Source organism: Lactuca serriola, chromosome 5, assembly GCF_051521515.1.
Source record: "Lactuca serriola cultivar US96UC23 chromosome 5, Lser_US96UC23_V15, whole genome shotgun sequence".
Lineage (NCBI taxonomy): Eukaryota > Viridiplantae > Streptophyta > Magnoliopsida > Asterales > Asteraceae > Lactuca > Lactuca serriola.
In genome coordinates this window covers 333256141-333276696 of record NC_136412.1, presented here as the reverse complement: position 1 = coordinate 333276696, position 20556 = coordinate 333256141, and the positions used below count along the sequence as shown (strand labels likewise).

The 20556-nt window shown below is 35.1% G+C and overlaps 1 long non-coding RNA gene across 1 annotated transcript; it reads right to left on the bottom strand.

Annotated features, from left to right (window-relative positions):
- Nucleotides 1-9438: 9438 nt before the first annotated feature.
- LOC145055261 (uncharacterized) lies at nucleotides 9439-20109 on the bottom strand. The gene is made up of 16 exons (XR_013685123.1): nucleotides 19888-20109; nucleotides 19714-19804; nucleotides 18671-19141; nucleotides 18509-18592; nucleotides 17623-17690; nucleotides 17446-17542; nucleotides 17115-17211; nucleotides 16911-16999; nucleotides 16519-16599; nucleotides 16043-16405; nucleotides 15931-15977; nucleotides 15178-15280; nucleotides 14221-15105; nucleotides 13848-14135; nucleotides 13254-13740; nucleotides 9439-13069 (listed from the first exon to the last, which is right to left on the bottom strand). It is a non-coding gene; the product is annotated as an uncharacterized LOC145055261 (long non-coding RNA).
- Nucleotides 20110-20556: the final 447 nt, after the last annotated feature.

Sequence of the window (20556 nt, the reverse complement as noted above, 5' to 3'; positions counted from 1 at the left end):
TCTCTCGCCCTGAATCACCAGCTCTTCCCCACTTGGGGTCCTGACCCGTACCAACTGCCGCGCACAATCGATCACCGCCCTGTTAGGGCTTAACCAGTCCATGCCCATGATAACCTTGTTCCCACGCAACGGAATGGGAACCAAGTCCACTAGGTAACGCTCCTCATAAAGCCTCAAAACACAATCTATGAAAGCCTCTGATGCTCGTACTGATCGGTCATCAATAATCTTGACCTCTAAAGGGCAATCCAACAAGCCCGAAGACTTAGGGAACCTCTTGCTAAGTGCAAGAGAAACAAATGATCGAGTAGCCCCCGAATTGAATAACACCTGTATTGGGATACCGTTCACATGGAACGATCCTAAATAACACATAAAACATACACATAAATATCATAACTGACATGAAATAAAAGTTAGGGAGAAGAAATCATACCAGTCACCATATTCGGTGCGGCACGCGCCTCCTCGGTGGTCAGCTGGAAGGCTCGGCTCCTCACTACTGGAGCATCTGACTTGCCCTATCGGCCATCTGTGATCCGCAGGGTAGAGGGAGCTGGTGCCGTTGATACTAGTCTCAGGCAATCGGCCTTTTATGGCCCTTCTGATTGCAATGGAAGAACATCAGGTCTGATGTCTGGAATGTGGGGGTCTGGGCAGTACAATCCTTGCTAAAGTGACCGGTCTTGCCGCACTTGTAGCAGTCCCATGATCCCAATCTACAAACTCCCTCATGCGGCCTGCCGCATTTCCTGCAACGACTATGGCCCGGATGGCCCTTCGACCTAGTTTCGGATCCCTTGGGTTTCTTCCCCGAAACCCCAGTAACATGTCCATCCCTTGACTTCCTCTTCCTAAGATGCTCTATATCAATCTCCCTCTCCCTCGCCCTCACGATCATGGCATCCAATGTCGAGCATGCTGAGTAGCTGACATGTTTCCGAATGTCAGCCCTCAACATGTCGTGGTACCGAGTTTTCCTCGTCTCCTCATCCCTTGCATACTGCGGTACCAGTAAGGCCCTCTCCCCGAACTTGGCAAAAATCTCCGTCACCGTCTCAGTAGTCTGTCTCATGTCAAGAAACTCCCTGGCCAGCTGCTGAAACTCCACAATCGACACAAACTCAGCCCTAAACCTGGCCACAAAATCCGACCAAGTCATAGCCTTAATGGCTGAGGCTCCCAGTGAATCACCAACTGACTCCCACCAATATCTAGCTCTGTGTCTCAGACAACCTGCAACATAGCGGACCTTCGACCCCTCCGGGCAGAAGCTCGTCAACTGTGCAGACTCGATGTCTACAATTCATCTCCTAGCAAAAATGGGGTCCTTCACCCGGTGGAATTCTGGCGCACCACATCCCCTGAAGTCCTTGAAGGAGAGTGTGTGGGTCCTTGCCTGGCCAGATGCCATGTCACTCCTAAACGCCCTGAGGTGATCCTCCATCAACTTGATAATCCCTTCCTTGATCGACCCAAAAATCACCGGTGTTGACTCAAGGATGCCTCTTGTGATCTTAGCCGCGATGAACTCGCGTAGTCCCTCATCAACTGGCTTAGAACGTGAATCCGAACCTGATCCTGACCCTGATCTCGATCCTCCTGCTCTGTGACGCGTAATCACCACCATTCTGAAACAAAATACATAAGTGTCAGGATCATACATAACCTCGAGAGGACTCACACATTCTACTAGTTCCCTGGTTCTATCTCAGCGCTCCTTGACTCGAGTACGGATCCTCTGCTTTCAGTAGTACGAGCCCATACTACCTTCCACATCTATCCGTACTTTCCTCACGGATTTATTTGACTTTACCAAGTCCCTTTCACTACTACTGCTCGCTGCACTAATCTCATCCTAGGCTTACCCTAGGGCAACTCTCCGACTTACTCTTCGCCATCAGCTGCATAAGGAATCCCTGCTACCTTCACCTAACTAGTTTGCGTATACCATTACATATCGCTAAGACCAAATAATTATTCGAATGAGAGATCCTACCCTACAACGGTTAGACTCAAACAAGAGTTGCGCAATAGGGCTAGACCTAACCTTATGGAATTATTTAATCCTTGCAATATGTAACTTAACGTATTCGTTCACTAGTTAGTTAAAGATTGCTAGAACTCCTAAAAGCACAAAGCAAGCAACATCCAGGCTTTGAGTAACCAAACCAAGCATGTCTTATCCAAGCTATCATATGACTGACTAATCAGTTCTAGCATAAGCACATACAACAGGCACATAGGGCATCTTCCTAGATCCTTAGTCCTAATCTAGCATGCAGTTCTCATCATCATATCATATCATAACAAAAAAATGTATGGGTATCTTGGGAAAAACTTACTTGAGCTCGGTCGGTTGCACGCATCACACACCTTGTTCTTTCTCAAAACTCTTTACTTTAACTTTTGGTAAAACTATTTTCTTGTGAAAATCTTTCAAACCCTCGATTTGAGTCCAAACACTCCCGAAAGTGTGTCTGAATCCCTCAAATCAAGGCTCTGATACCAACATGTAACATCCCAATTTTCAAGACCAAAAATTTCATTTTGATATAACGATTTAGAAAAAACATTTATAAGGAACATCATCGAGTCACATCATTGCATAAAACCGTAGTCACATGTCTCAAAACCATATCATAAAATAGTAACAATGTCAGAGTACAATCCCAAGAATCTCATAATGCGGAAATCCTGTGTGTGTGATGCGCTGCTACCGTGCCGACTTCTTCTCTTTTGATGAAGAGGTACCTGAAAACTATAAGCACAAAGATTAGTGAGTTCCCCCATCATACAACATACCACATAACTAACATATTGTCGTGTGATTTTGGGGTGCCCGACCAACCCTGACTGGCATTTCTGGGGTTTCGACCTACCCTGTCTGGCAAATATTAGGGTGCCGACCTACCCTGTCTGGCAATTATGGGGCACCGACCTACCCTCCGGTTTATCTTATTCGGCTATGGGGACTATTTCAACCCTTACTACAACCACACAATAACATAGCATAAACATATTGTCATGCATATCTGGGGTGCCCGACCTACCCTTCGGTCCTTACGACCGTAACATGGGGACTATTCCCCCTAGTACTTACTATTACATAACATTATATCGTGCTAGCACATAATCATAACAGATAGAAATATACCAGATAATTATCACAAAGACAATTATCTCTACTATAACTCTTACTAGTGGGCCGACCTTGGTGCCTTAGACCCACTTCTACTGGAAGGTAACTCACCTCAATGTCGTGTAGTAACTGAATTGTCCTCGGTGTTGGGGTCAACTCCTATCAAACTCTTACACATAACAACCTTCCTTAATTACCATTTCATACTCGTAACCCTTTCAAGGGTCAACTCAGGTCAAAGTCAAAGTCAAGGTCAACCCCTGGTCAAAGTCAACATCTGGTTGACTCAACTCGTCGAGTTGGTCCACCAACTCGTCGAATTCCCTTCTACATAGTCGGGACTTTTACTCCTAACTCATCGAGTTCTCCTTCATACAGAGTCGGGACCTTTTGCTCATGACTCGTCGAGTTCATCCTTGAACTCGTCGATTCCTGCTTCATATCATTTGGGACATTTGTCTTGAACTCGCCGAGTTCATCCTTGAACTCGTTGAGTTCTTTGATCTTCAAGTCCATATTCACGTCCATCTTGTTGAGTCCTCTTCTAGACTCAACCAGATTGCTTAGAAACTAGAAAAGGTTGGGGAACCATGACCCGACTCGCCGAGTCCCCCAAAGTCCAAGTCCATATAGTTGATTTTAGTTGGGCTTATTGCATCCAAACCATATATTTGGCCTCCTAGGGTCGATATAACATGTAAAGTTACAATCTTTATGTGCAGGCATGGGTGTTATGAAGCTAAAACACAAAAACTAAGCCATAAAGGAGTTCTAATGCATGGGATAAGGCCATTGCTTAATAAAGGTGGAAACTTTAAACTTCCTGAGCTCAAAAGTTCCCAAATCTGAAGCCATTAGTCTATTATGCACTCAAATCCCGAGAGCGACTTAGAAATGGCCCAAAATGACAATATGCAAGCCCTAAAGAAGATCTAAGTGATGGAAATCCAAGTTATAAGCTTTATACCTCAACCACGCTTGAAATGCAACCCAAGCTCTAGATCTACTGCCCTCCTCTTGAATCTCCAAGCATTTCCTTCCTTCTCCAAGCTTCAAATCACTAAAATGGCACAAAATAGCTCAAGAACACTCACAAGCTGATTAGGGTTGCAAGAATAAGGTCTGAGGGTGATGGACGCTAGAGTGGAGGCCATATAAGGTGTTTAAATTGGGCGCAAACCCTAAAATTTAGGGTTTCATTCAGATAGATCTACTCGTCGATTCGGGCCTTTGGACTCGTTGAGTAGACTCTTCCACCCGCGTCCAAGATTCGCCCCTACTCGATGAGTTTGGGGTCTTAATTCGTCGAGTCCCAATATAAAAAAATGCAAAACTCATATTTAAAATATGTATCGGGAACCGGTTGTTACAACCGAGCATTCATTCAAATTAAAATTCTTAAACTAAAAAAAATACATGACTTTCTTCTATATGAGACTACCTAGTCTAACATTCAAAACAATTCAAATCAAAATTCTTAAACAATTAAGAGCAAAACAGTACATGTTCCTTGTCCTTGAACATCTTATCTAGTTAACCCATCTTCAATCTCTGTATATAAAACAAAAATAAACATATTTAGTATTGAAATTTTTTTACCAAATAAATTAAAAACACATAGCTTATTACCTAGCTATATTATTCGGATTTTTGGCACACGTACGACAATTTTTAGTAACACTACTTGTACCGTGTCTCGATGGATCGGCCTAAAGTATAGCAAAGCAATACTTACACTTTGCTTGTCTTCGTTCAACCCCATCATCTTCTACTACCCACAACATATGTGTTTGCATTTCTACATAAATAAGATTTTATATCAACCAAATAGCAATCATTATCATGTATTCTCCCCCAAAATATAAAAGCTTTAAAAAAGGGGGGCCGTAAGCACTCACCTTAATGCATGATTTGTGAACTAGAGTCGAGAGTGCGGTTATCTTTGAGAAGCACTTTGAGAAAACACGATCTAGAAACGATCTAAACCATGGCTGTTTTGGACTTGATTTAAACCCACAAAACAAAACCAAAACTATATTATTGAACTATAAAAACACCACAAAATATTGCAACCCAAGGGATGACACAAAAGGTGGTGGAATGGTGGGCTAATGGTGGTGGTTTACCGACGGTTGAAGGGGCTGCTCTGGTGGGGAGTTCTAGGCTGAGAAAGAGAGAAATGGAGAAGGAGAGGTGAAGGCTGATGAATTGTGAGGAAATGGGAAGCCAAGGGCTTCCTTTTAGAGCCTAAGTGAGCTCTTACATGTCCATGCATACCATGCTTTGTTAGAAAGTCAAACACTCAATGTAGCCATACTTTGTCCTTTAGAAGAAGAGTAAACACAAGATGTTAAGGTGGAAGAATAGAAGGGGGAAGGCTACTCACGTGGGTAAGGAGGGTGGGGTGCCCATGGCTGATTTTTATCACCTCTTGCAAGGATGGTGGGCCATGATGATGTCACACATAGCAAAAAGTCCCAAAATTGCTTCTAGATTTGCATGCCAAAATCCCGACACCTAATATTTTTTTTGAAAGTGGCTTATGATAGAGTAGAGTTCAAGGATTCCAAAAACCCGAACGGATTAATTTTTCGAGTTGTAGAACTCCGGGAAATCGTGTTTAAAGTTTCGCGTCTAAATGACCCAAAACGCTCGATTTTTCGACTTTTGCAAATATTTTCACTAAAAATATTTCGAGTATGAAATTAAATATTAAACCATAGCCTGAGTCCAATAACGCTCTCAGAATTTCCATCTGATGTGTGCAAGTTCCTCAAGGAATAGAAACGATTATAGCAGTTTAAAGAAAATTAGTGTTATATTGGTTTGGTTTCGTATAACAGTCGTATCTTCTACATACGAATTCCATTTTGGACGTTCTTTATATTTTCATAAACATGTGAACATGTACTATGAGACTAGAGTTTTTGCTTCGTTCACAACTGCTTAATGCGGAATTTTAGTTTTTCAAACCTATTAACTAGAGTTGTTGTTTGAGCTGTTTGATTCGTTTGTGATTTTCCACATTTGGAAGTAAGATACCATGGTATCTTATAATAGTTGTAATGACACTATATATTATTCAAAATATGCATTAAAGCTCAATAGGTCAGATTACAAAGAGGTACACGGTGAACTGACTGTCTACAGTTTTAGACCTAAATTTTGGGATGTCATACTAAGATTATAGACTACATAATTCTATTGATATGATTGAATCTAAAGAGCAAATGGCCCACAATTTTCGTCATCCTTGGTCTAAAGCACCTGGTCTCGAAAGCAAGTCTCTGAAACCTATTTCTAATACCCTGAAGGAACTTTAAAATTTGACATTTATAGGAGACATTTTGAACCATACTTATTCAGATATTGTTGTCTTACCGTTGTCGTCCCTTCACGAGACTTCAGACAAATATCAATCACTAATTTCTGAGTTCAAACCAATCACTATTACATGTCATGATCCCATGCAACTTCCACCTCTAATATCCATGGGCCTGAATTAGTCTTCAAAAATTCCACATGGCACTGGGGGTACTAGAGTTTATCTTCCCAACTTTGGTCCTCCAAAAAACTGTGTTGTTGAGGAAATCATTCATGAGACATGCAGACATGACTCAGATCAACCTAACTTATTTTGGGTGTCCATTGATAGTGATGTTAATAAATAAATCAGACGTGATGACGACTCTTCGTCCATTTTGTCTATTCCACACTCTAGAGTTGTCTCAAAGTCCACATTAGCTCGGATTAAGCCATGTTTCAACAATCCATTTGTAGGAAAATATTCTAAGCCATCATATGACTCTAGGAAGAAGCTCTGGTTAAACAAGAAGGATAATGTTCATATGGAGATTGGGCTCAGAAGGCTCTTGAAAAAAGAAACTATGTCTAAACAAAGCTCTAGGTTCCTTGAGAAATCAGATAAGAAAGTGTCACAAAAAGTAGTTAGTTCCGCTACTAGGAATCACAATTCATTCATGCCAGTTAAAATACTTAAGAGACCATATATTCATGTTAGCTCGAATATTCCTACTTCTACAAAGAAACATTCTGCAAATATGTTAATATTGACTCATCACCAAAGAATAGTAAGGGGTTGTTTGTTTACCTCTTAATGCCTCTTAAAAACAGAGATATCTGAATTTTTTCCATTAAGAGTGTTTGACAACATCTTATTGTTTGCCTCTTAATTTTTCAAAAGGCTCTTAATATTTCAATGTGAGTATGCATTTGAAAAGAAAAAAGAGGCACCCGTATTTCATTTTTCCTAACCTATCTTCTTCAGGCTTCACCCTCTTCTCTTTTTCTTGCAGCCATCCTCTCCGTTGCACTTCACAGAGAACCATGTCGGCCGTTTCACGCACCACCTCTGTCGCAGGTCATCTTCGACCCCACCGCCCCCTTCTCCTCCCACTTCGTTCTGCCTCCCTCTGGCTAGAGACGCCGCCTTTATTCCCCTCGCACACCGACTGCCGCTGCCTACTCCTTCCCCTCAATCACAGTGAAATTATTACTGTTTATTCTACAAAAACATGGAACCGGTTTTAACAAATAACAATTTCTGATGATTTCGTTTATTCATATTGTTTTTTAATTATGATGTAAATTTCTAGGTAGAAAACATGAGATTGCATGGTTCCCAAATTATCATTCTGTTATAGATGAATTCCGTTATAAAAATGTTGTTTATTATTTCCATTGTCAAAAGATTAAAGGATACAACCTCTAAAGTGTTTTTGATAAAGATGCTTAGTGTTCACATAATTGTTTGAAGGTATTTGGTGTGTTGATTGTGTATGCAGGACTATTGGATTTTGTACAATGAATTCTGCACATGAGGTGTTCAATGGAATGCTTGAGAGAAGTTATGTATGTTATGGTGAAGAAATTATAACTATACATATGGATATGATTTTTGTGTGTGCTTTGATATTCATTTTAGTTTAAATTGACAAAAATTGCTTATATATATTATTAGATTTCAAAACATGTCAATTTTATATGTATTTCAAGTTGTTTTTATTAGGAAGGTAAAATGGTTATTTTATCATTTGACACAAAATTCAGATGTTCCAAACAAACAACGTTTTAAAAATTCAGACCCTCTTAGAAATTCAGACCTCTTAAAAATTCAGATTCTGCCAAAGAGCCCCTAACTCTCTTCGAAAAGTGTCCTCTCCAGTATTTACTGCCACCTCGAATGGAAAAAAAATTTAAGCAAAATCAATCTCCAAATGTGCCAACAAGAGATGTGAATAAAGGAAAAGATACTCATAACTTTTATGTTCGGAACCCCTCAAAAGGTCCAAATCTGAAATGTGAATAGAAGGCTAAAGGGAAATTCAAACGAACAATTTGCCATTCTGCATACTCAAAATCAAAAAAGACTTGGTACAATTTCAATCCATTCTGTAATCAAGATCATGAATTCAGACCACTAAACCTTTCAATTTGATTTCTTACAGCTTTGTTTCTGTGTCGTGATTATGAAATTGCCACTCTTCTAATGATAAGAACATTGCTATTGACCCTTTGAATGTAGAGCAGAATTTTGTACATGATGATGTTCCCCATTAACTTTACTTAAAACGAGCACATACAATGTTATCAATCTTTTGAGTGAAAGGACAGAAGATGTCTATCAATGGAGTTAACTGAAGCATTTTATATTTTTTTTCTTATTTGAAATCTTGTGTTTACTAATCTTAAAAGTTCATACTTTGTTAGAATCTGATATTTTTAATCCTTGTAGTTTCTCAAAGTTTGTTGCCATTAATTACACATTGATGTTTGACTTTGACTGCTACAATATAAAATGTTGTTGCTTTTTCTAAAGTTGTCAAAGTTTGTTGTCATTTATGGAGGTTTGGTGTTTGGATGCCTCCTGCTTCTAATTCATATAGATATCTCAACATTCATTGGATTCTGAAATATAGTAGACCTATTCAAGACTCAATCCTCATACCGAAGTAAAGGAGCAAAGCACAAAAAATTGTGGGCTGAATTTTGACCTTCAATGTCAAATATGTTGTTTTTTAACTTTGAAATCCTTAAGAAATACTAAAAGAACTAATCAAACAGGAAGGTGAGAGATATTATAGACACAATTCAAACAAGTTAAGAACCTCAAGTTTCGCTGATAAAGATTCAGTTTCATAAACTATCATCTTAGCCATCTCTTCATCTATGTCAACATTTTTTGACAAAACTGACAAAAACAAGGTAATCACTTATCATCTTAGCCATCTCTTCATAAACAATCCTCGAATCCTTTGTATGTTGCTACAACCAAGTAGTTCAAACTTCAAACTTGAAAGCATGTGAATCTTATTGTTCATGATTAACAACAATTGCAATAAATAGCAAACTACTTACATTTATTTGTTTACCATTAACACAAACCATCGATAATGATTAACATTCTCAACAAAAAACTATTTTTCTCTAGTCCTCTTGTTCCAAGTTCATCGTATGGAATCTGCAAGATCACTTTCACTACATACACTAACAAAACTAACCCATGAATGTACATATGAACATAACTTTCCATGCAGATCAATCGTAAAAGCAAACAAGTTTTTGTACCATAATTCAAGATGCTAACAACTTTTTAGAAGCAGTGGAGTATGTAAAACTCATGGAAGTGTTGTGTAGGCTAAAAATCAATGGACAAATAGGTACTTTTAAATCTTAAACTTTTCTAAAAGGGAAGTATTGTAACTTTCATGAAAAGTGTTGTATTTAAACATCTTATACTTTTTTTTTGCTTGTTGATCAACTCATCAAGTTCAGGGAGAGCAAGGAACAAGCATGAAAGAAAACAAAGAGTCAATTTTGATGAGTTGATAGGATGCTCAATATGTTGTACTTCTTCATCTACTCAATCTCCTTCATCTTAACCAAACCAAAGTCGATCAAAACCCAAAAACTAAATACTCTGCATATGTGGGTCAGGGTGATAAAAGTTGGAGGGCAAAATAGACATTTACCTGTCAAAATGGTCATTTTCATAAATTTAACAGGAAAATGAAAGATATGAAGAAGACATTGGCAAAATGGTCATTTTCATAAATTTAACATACGGTCTGTTAAGGTTGAGACCCAAAGACCAAGCATATTTATCACAACATGAAATGAGTACCATGTTTTCAAAAAGATTCTATTTTTATGGATTTAGGGTTTAGTTTTTCTCCTTCAGCATATATGAATGACGATAGTTTTTAAGGAAAGAGTGAGACTTTGTTGAAAATTCAGCATGCTCCTTGAAAATGGAAATAAAAGAGATGACAGGGACAAAATGGTCATTTTCATAAATTTAACATCTAGGTGACGACCTAGGTACCAAAACGTAATGAAACCATAAAATAAGAACCAAAATTTATTTCCCTACTAAAATGAGCAAAATTATTGGTAAAGAGATCCAAGTATGTTGCCAATTTTTATAAGTTTAACATCTAGGTGACGACCCAGGTACCAAACATGTTATGAAAAAATATGAAATAAGTAGCAAAATTTAAAAAAGATTCCCTTTTCGACCTAAACCACCACCAACCTGACAATGACAATAAGAACATGTTGTTTAACTGTAGCAAGAAACTCCTAGACTAACTCCACTATAATACGAAAGAGGAGGGAATGCTAGACTTGAAAATAGTAGGTCACATTTAAAAAATCATAAATATATTTTGCCTTATGGCATAAACAAATGCATACGAAAACCTCATAGATGTTAATAACAATGAAAACAAGATCAAATTATAGCACAAAAGACTGTATAACCTTTCTCAAACATCCACAGATTTCAGCTTTCGCCTTTATAAGGTACCCAAAAAAGTATATGTTAGTGTTACTACAATAATAAACAATCAAATAGAACATAAATACATTACAAAAAAACTAAAACAGTACTGTAGAGGAATAGGACATTTCCATAAATTTCTTGATCAACTTCAAATATTTTGAATATAAAATGCTATAAATGTTAACCAAATTGAAACAAGTTCAGATTTTCAAAATACTTAGATTTTTAAAATGCAATGTCTTAATAGAAAAACAGTAGAAAGTACTATAATTGGCAACCGGAATCAAACAAACTTAATATTTTCAAGGCAAAAGGTCGTGTGTTAGACTATTGATTGCATTTACCATTAAATAAAAAGTATTTTTTTATTAGTACCCTATTAGACATCTTAGATGTATATTAAGTAATCAGCGAAGTAGAATTTGGTTTCTTACCTTGGCATATCATATATGGTCATTTAGTTTTTTTTTCTAGATTTCTATATGCTCTTCTTGACTGCTCCAGTTATCCTATCAAATAACCACAAATTAGTATCTGAAATACATAAATTATGATTTGCTTACAATCTTCAGAAATTCATATAACATGGGGAAGAATCTATGTGTTGATAAGTGTGGCAGATTAGATTAGATGACCCTAATAATAACCATACAAATACAAAGCGATTTCACTGCTTACATAGGTAAACTTTTTCGAAAATTAAAAATTAAAATTGGTGTCCACTTGTATAACATATTATAGCAACATCATCAAAGGGTGATGATTGTTACTTCCCTAAAGCGCACCGATTCATATGGCAAATAAATCAGTAATCAATTGATAGAAATCATGAAAGATTAAAAACTCAAATCAAAGAAACTCATGTTATTGGAGATACATGTTTAAGAAAATGATACAACCTTTAACCCCGGTTTCTGATGGAAGAGATGCAATTGATAAGAAATGATTAACCATCATACCATTATCAAACCCACAGAAGGAATCTCTAAGTCTCTAACAAAAAGCTCATCAGCAATTGAAATGGCCAAGTGATTGATTAGCAACTAATATCACAAATTAAACCGTTTGAAAAATGGGTGTAAACTTACAATATGGAATGTCAGTGGCACACATTCTGCAGAAGAGTGATTCGCATCATCCGGACCTGCAAGATCAAGATTGGGCATTAACTTCAGTTTACTACATTTGCAGCATAAAGAAAGACGATTTATGTCAATGTTTTATATTCAGTTTTAGTGAAGAAAGCCTAACTAATATAGTGATACTTTGACATGTAGATAGTAGATACTTGCACAATAAGGAGCCAACCAATGCGAGGATGATCAAGAAATCTACTGACTAGCTTCAAAGGATAATCTGTCACCAAAAGAGAAATATGTCAAGGTTTCATATTCAAGCAATATCTAATGTTTGATAATGAACCCAACAAAGTAAACACTCCACTTTCATGTCTTCAATTTCTTTGGAAGATCAACATTGTACCCATGTTCTACCACTAACATAGCAACAAAATCAGTAACTATGGTGTGAAATGTAGAGCAAAAGAAGAGGGTGTATTTACACTAAGAATGTGTATATGAATATGAAATCTAGAGTTGATAAAAAAAACACTACCATGGAACAACAAAAATGTACATTGATTTAGGCAAATGTCTCTTGTTTTGATGACTGAAACAAACTAATATCAAATCCTAACCTTCGTGAGTGTCCTTCAAAAAATAATCCCCAAATGTCTGAAACATATCAACTATTCATGTCTTATTTTTACAGCTTCTCCTATTAAACTAATTTCGTTTCGAGTTTTCAGAAAGTGGACCACATAGATGCATTCAACAATTCACACATTGATTCCAAATATTTTATACTTAGGATCCATGTCAGTTGAAGAAGAAACAAAAAGGCCTGACATTCATTATAATCAAAGACTTACATGTAACTAACTTAAATGGGAGAATGAGAAACAATGCACTTTACATGTAACTAACAGGATGATCAAAGGCTTCATGGTCTGAAAAGGGTACACATACACATACACATACACATACACATATGCTGCATACAAGTTCAACTTCTTTATTGAAAAACTGGAACCATGCATGTTGATACAAAATCAGGTTGATAAGCTGCATGGTAAAGTAAATAAATACTGTTAAAATAAGTAATAACATTGTTCTAATTGCTCCTTTGTCACCTACTTGAATAAAAAAAAAAACATTTCTCAGAAAAAACTACTAAACAAGTCACTTAATAGGAAAGCATTGTAACATGTGATGAATGTTGTGAGCATCTAAACAGATAAATTTATACCTTAGCATTTGGTTGTCAAACATCTGATGCATACAACATTCACAATTTGAACTTGTATAGCCTGTAGGGGCTAAGTCATGTATAATTAATTAGTTTCTTGTCTAACAAACTATGCATCTGTTAGATGGACCTCTTCTTTATAATCTAATAAAATTCAAAAGAGACCGATTTCAATTAAAAAGTCCAAACAATAAAGACAAAGTTTTTTTTAAATGAATTACAGCCAGAGCGGGGGAGAGAGTCCCCATTTATGTCAAGAAGCTCTAAACATTCATGTGGGTTTTGTTTTACTCATTTGGGATAAAAAAAAATACATGAATGCCATGTTCAAACTTTCATATATAGGAAGCCAAATATTTTCAATATGACAAAAATTCAAAAAATCAAAATCCAAAATTTAGAAAACATGGAAGAATCTGAACAAAACCTTAGAAACAGGGCAAAGCTTAAGAGAAATGACCATAACCAAAGCCACATGTCCATTTTTCTGCATAAAACACAGATAAATGAAAAGATTGCTATTACAACAATACTGTAATAAAAATACAACAAATCTATCATATCAAATTGAAAAATACAACAAATCTATCATACCCATCATATCATATACTCTGTTACATAGTCGTGGAACATAATAGGTCTTAATTCCACCATCATCAAAAAGAAACAACCGTTTTGTCATGATATGATTAAGTACAATAAGGAGATCATTATCATGAACTTAATTCAGACAGAAGATGATGAAATTTGATAAAATCCAACTAAGCCACCAATATCATCTGGTTGGACCTTTCATATATGTGTGAAAACAATGGCATTTGATGGATACAACTTTAATTTCAAGACTTCCACCAGCAACATTTGCAGTCAGGTTTCTATCCCCTAACCATGTAGGAAAAGGAATAAGTTCCACTTAAGGTAAGAAAAGATTAAACTTTGGTAGACTTGAAAAGAGAAAAAAAAAAACCTTTGGTGTCCACTTGTATAACATATTGTAGCAACATCATCTTGTTTTGATGGACGAAAAGAAATAGGTAATGGTTGTTACTTCCCAAAAAAGCACCAATTCATATAGCAAATAAATCAGTAATCAATTGGTAGAAATCATGAAAGATTTAAAACTCAAATCAAAGAAACTCATGTTATTGGAGATAGATGCTTAAGTCTGTTATTACGATAACAAGATAGACTTAGCAAAAAGTTCTAAAATGTGATTCAACAAAAGGATTTGAAGTTACCTGAATAATAAGCTTAGAAAATGATACAACCTTTACCCCCAGTGGTTGATGAGTTCTTGAAGGTTGTAGCTTCATTTCAATAAAGAATCTTATCAGTGCAACCAATAAGAAATGAAGCAAATGATTAACCATCATACCACTATCAAAATATGTCAAGGTGTCATATTCAATCAATGTAACCTGTAAAAGTAAACCTTCCATTTTCATGTCTTCAATTTCTTTGGAAAATCAACACTCAACAAAATCAGTAACTATGGTGTGAAATGTAGAGCAAAAGAAGAGGGTTTACATTAAGCACGTGTATATGAATATGAAATCTAGAGTTGATAAAAAACACAGCAATGAAACAACAAAAACATACATTGACTTAGACATTTGTCTCTCCATTTGATGGTTGAACAAACTAATATATCATATCCTAACCTTCGTGACTCAAAACATAATTCTCATATAAAATATTTTTATTCACAAAAGAGAACTGATTATAACCTCATCAGAGATACGAAGGTAAACACCAACACCCTCTTTATATATATTGACCACTTGTTTTTAACATTTCAGCCCACCAAAGATCACATCATGTGGCATTTCCCTTCCCTGATCTCCCATTTTCGCTAAATAAAATCACACATTTTAAATAAATAAAAGACTTGACTAAATAACAAATATCTTTTGTAAAGAATTACCAGCCATACTAAATAAGTGCTGAAGGCATTTTCATTGCAATATTCAACATCTTCTTCTTTTTTTTTATTGATTCTACATGAAGCATGTTAATCCCATGCTTTCCTGAAGATAGATAAAAACACAAGCATGAGTTTGGAACAAAGGGGTATTTCTGGAAATACACAAATAGGGTCATAGACTTGTATCTTTTGTAATCAGTGGATAGAAGGCGGTAATTTGATAAAGCAAAGTTCATAATTTCATAACAGAAAGGCATAATAACCCAACACCCTTATTGGAACTCAAAGTGTACCTTTTAACATTAACACAAAAGCTAAATAAGAACATAAAAAGCATCAAGTGTTTTATAGTTTTAAGGGTAAAAACATACATGCTAAGACTTTGATTCTCAGGGGAACTTCTTTACCTTTTCTCCACCATAACATAAGCTCTTTATTTGGTTTCTAAAACCTTTTCTTGTTGCAGAGTAATGAATGGAATATGTCAAAGGAATTGGTATTTGTCATGTGTATGATTGACAGGAAATCAAAAGGATTTCAATTCCATTCTTGTGTTGTTTTGTGTTTATTTTGCAAATCTATCAAAAGAATTGAAGTGAAACACCCTTTAGTGGTTCTTTTATAAAATATTATAATTGCTAATTACCGAAAAAGATTTTATACTATATACACATCAAACATAAATACTCCAAATTCATAAACATTAAACAAAAAAATATGACACTAATGGTGAAACAATTGGCATTTACTTACACATCTGTTGGATAGAACATAACAGGGGTTGTCTTCAATGTCTTGAGCTGCACATACCATAACCTTTTTATTTTTCAAAGAGACTATTAAACAAGGAAAAGAGAGCACTTACATTGGTTAAATAAATCTTTGAGCTTAATTCCATCCTACATATATATATGCAACAAAATTATTGCATTGGCTTTGATTGATGACTAGAAGCCACAATTTCCAACATATGTTTCATTACCACATCAAGCCTTCCAAGAAAAGCATACCAACTGTGTCAGAATCATTCATATTCGATAATGAAGTTTATCCATTATTAGTAAAACAAAATTATCTATTGAAGTATTGATATATGATCCAGTAACAAAAACTGCCACCACAAAGAATGAGATGAAATCCATACTTTCTTAGCATAATTGGTTTGGCAGAAATAAAAGGTAATAATAAGATGCTTGTTCAAGAATATCACAGCTGAATGAAGAGGTTCCTGCAAAAAAAAAAAAAATTGAAGTTTTATTGCAATATTCTCATGTATTGATATTTTTATTCACAAAAGAGAATTGATTATTAGCTCATCAGAGATATGAAAGTAGTACACACCATCACCCTCTTTATATTGACCACTTGTCACCATGTGGCATTCCTTTCCCTGATGTCCCGATTTGATAAATACAAGCACACCTTTTTAAATAGATAAAAGAATTGACTGAATAACAAATATCTTGTGTAAAAAACTACCAGGCAAACTAAAAAAGTGTTGAAGGCGTTTTCCATAAATTTATACTCTGTTACATAATCCTGGAACACTGGCATAATACAATAGGTCTCGGTTATGCCATGTCATCCAACAAATTCAATACAGTGTAAAGTTTTAATTTGTTCCCCATTAAGTCAAATAGAAACAACAGTTTTGCCATGATGTGATGAAGTACAATAAAGTTATCATTATCATGAACTTAATTTGGAAACAACATAAAATTTGAGTTTCTTACTGCAACTGAGCCACCATAGTTTGCCAATATGATCTGGTTGGACTTTTCATAATTTGTTGGTGTGCCAAAGGAAGATAAGATTTATGTAACTGAAATAAAGCATGGGGAACAAACTAATGGTGACACAATTGGCATTTACTTACACATCTGATGGATGGAACTTAATAAATTTGAATGTGACTCAACAAAAGGTTTTGAAGTTACCTGAGCAATAAGTTCAGAAAATCATACACTTAACCTTTAACCCCACCCAGTTGTTGATGGAAGAGATGGGATCAAGCTCATCTAGCCCTTCAACCACCTATAATATTATATTATCATTCAATATGAGAGTTTGAAGGTTGTAGCATCATTTCAGTAAAGAATCTTATTAGTGCAATTCATAAGATATGAAACAAATGATTAACCATCATACCCCACTATCAAAACAACAGAAGTTATAAATTAAGTGAGTTCATAACAAACGCCCTCCCATAATATAACCTAAAATGACAGAGGATCTGCCTTAATTCCCAAAATGCCCCTGCTGTCTTACTAGCTTTGTAGTGCTCTTGTGGTTGTCTGTGGTCCCCTCTCCCATTGGAATCTTTTTGTGCCTTTTGTCTCTGATAGGTGAATTGCACAATAGTTATCTGTGACAAAAAGATCAGCAAATAAAATGTCAAAGTGATTGATTAGACACTAATAAAAAACTTAACCATTTGAAACTTACTATATGCAATGTCTGTGTGGCACACAAAATCTGGCTTGTACACATCATCCGGACCTGATTGGCATTAACTGCAGTTTCATACATTTGCAGCATAAACAAAGACAATTTATCTCAAGTTTTTATATTCAGTTTTAGTGAGTAAGTACCAAAATTGAAAAAAAAACAGCTACACTCATGGACCAAAATTCAAAAAATACTTAAAAAAAGATAGATAAATCATGCATATAGTGTTACAGAATCAGTGATATTCTGTAACACTTGTGTCTAAGGAGGGTAAAAAAGTAATTTCATCCAATTCGGCGTATTATATTAAACTTTAATAACTACTTCATTTTGAACTAACTTACTGTCCTATAAGAAAATGGATATGATCCCAAATATAACTCCATGTTGTTTCTTTTCAAAACAGAAAGAGTGTTTCTGTATGCATGAATGGCATGGTTTATCCTATACAAAAAGGCACAACTTCTCAGAAGAATATAGAGCACAAAAACTTAGAGAGCAGAGTAAAATATACATTCGGTCCCTGATTGTATACCTAATTTATCAATTTGGGTCCTTATTTGAGGTTCTGGTAACATTTCTGGTCCCTGTTCCAAGTAAATTGGCTATTTTTTGCAAATTTGGTCCTAAAATTGTTGTCATTTTAGTAGAAACAAAGACCAAAAAAGTTATCAACCTCAAAAAAAAAAAAAAAAAAAAATCAGCTACATTCAGGGACCAAAACTTAAAAAATACTTAAAAAAATAGATAAATCATTTATATAGTGTATTTAATTACTGTTACAAAATCATTGATATTCAATAATGAAAATTATCTATTAAAATATTAATATATGATCAAGTAACAAAAATTGCCGCCAGAAAAAACGAGATGAAATCCAAACCTTTTTAAGATGATTGGTTTGGTTGATAGAAAATGTAACAATAAGATGCTTGTTCAAGCATATCACAGCTGAATGAAGAGGTTCCTGCAAAAAAATGATTTTCTTTTTGAACAATATTCTCATATATAATATTTTTAATCACAAAAAAGATTTGATTATTACCTCATCAGTTATACAAAGGTAACTACTGACATCTCTTTATATTGACCACTTGTTTTTAATATTTCAGCCCTTTGGCATTTCCCTTCCCTGATGTCCTAATTTGCTACATAAAAGCACACTTTTAAAAAAATAAAAGAATCAACCAAATAACAAGAATCTTTTGTAACGAATTACTAGGCATACTCTGTTACATAATCCTGAAACACTACAGAATATATAGTAGGTCTCAGTTATTCCATGTCATCCAACAATTTCTAGTTATCCTACACGAATGAAAATACAGTAATCAAGTCATAAAGAAGCAGCAGTTTTGCCATGATGTGATTGAGTACAATAAAGAAATCACTATCATGAACACTACACAATAAAAAGCACCGATTCATATAGCAAATAAATCAGTAATCAAATAGCAGAAATGATCATTTGAACCTTCCTTATGACCCCAAAAATCAAATTTCAATCTCTAAAATCCTGCAGCAAGAAAATTACAAACATAAGTCCAAATATTTTTGTAGCAAAGACAATCAAAAAACTGTTTCACATATGCAAACGCATCCAAGTGTATTTTAAAATAATTGGAAAGGAAACATAACTTAATTAAACAGAAACATACAGCTTTATGCACAACTCTTCGTTAGAACCACAACACACTTCTGAGTTAAAAATACAAACAAATACATTATCTTTCCCTAAGTGAATCTCTAATAACCCAATAAGTTATTTAGTATTTTATTTTGGCCTGTGATTATTTACTTATCTCTACATAATTTAATCCAGTAACATTTTTACCCTCAAAACAAAGTAAAACAACTCTTTAACTTAATTCAGAGATTTCATCAAACACCTAAACTGCACAGAAAAACAATCTACAACTAAACCGTACTTTTTTGAATTCAAAACTATTTAATTTACCGACATCGCCGCTTCCATGACCAATCATCTTTCGTTTGATGGATGCTTTCATGTTTTGGATTCAATTTGACGACAAAAATCCAATAAACCAACAAAGAAAAAAAAAAGATGGAGGAGAAAGAGAAAGAAACCCGGAGCGAAAAAAGATGTGTGCTCTTTTTCTTGATCGATGATGACCTTGAACCAAACTGACCGATGAATCCAGTAATGAAGAAGAGAGACCTGAAGAATCATGGCCTATTGAAAATACCTAACAATAACAAAATTAAAATCAATAATACAAATAAAGGAATCATGAACGTTACCTAAGAGACGAAGAGGGAAACGCAAAGGATTCTTGAACGCGGGAACAGAAGAAGAAAAGAGGAGAAGGTGGTGCCTCCAAATAAAACCCTCTTCTTCTTCAAGGAAACATGTCTCCTGTGGTGTTTGGAGAACAGACAGATGAGTGAAGAAGGTATATATTAAGCGCCAATACACCGACCCAATCCTTTCGACTTCCGAATTCCAACGGTTCTTTTCTATAAAATCTTTCCAAAAAAATAACATAACGTCTTCCTAAATTACGATACTAACAAACAAAACTTTTCCATTTATCTTAAGCCACATGACCTTAACTTTGACTTTTGCCATTTAAAATGTAAATTTATCCTTTATTGCAAAATTGGTACCTTACTCTCTCATTTTACATTTTAACCATTTTTTTATCTAATTTGGTCCAAACTTCTTTTAGAAGGATTTACAAATATTTTTTACAACTTTCTTTTTATATATATTTCTTAAAACTTAGCTTTTTAGTTATTTTGTTACAACTATTAAATCATTTTTATAAAATTAGTTATTTTACTTAAAAAATTATTTGTGTTGTATGCATGTTTCTAAAATTCCTTTATTATTATAAATTATATTTCTTTTAATTCGTTTCTTTTATTTTACAAAAAATAATTTTTACAATTTTTTAATATTTTTTTTTA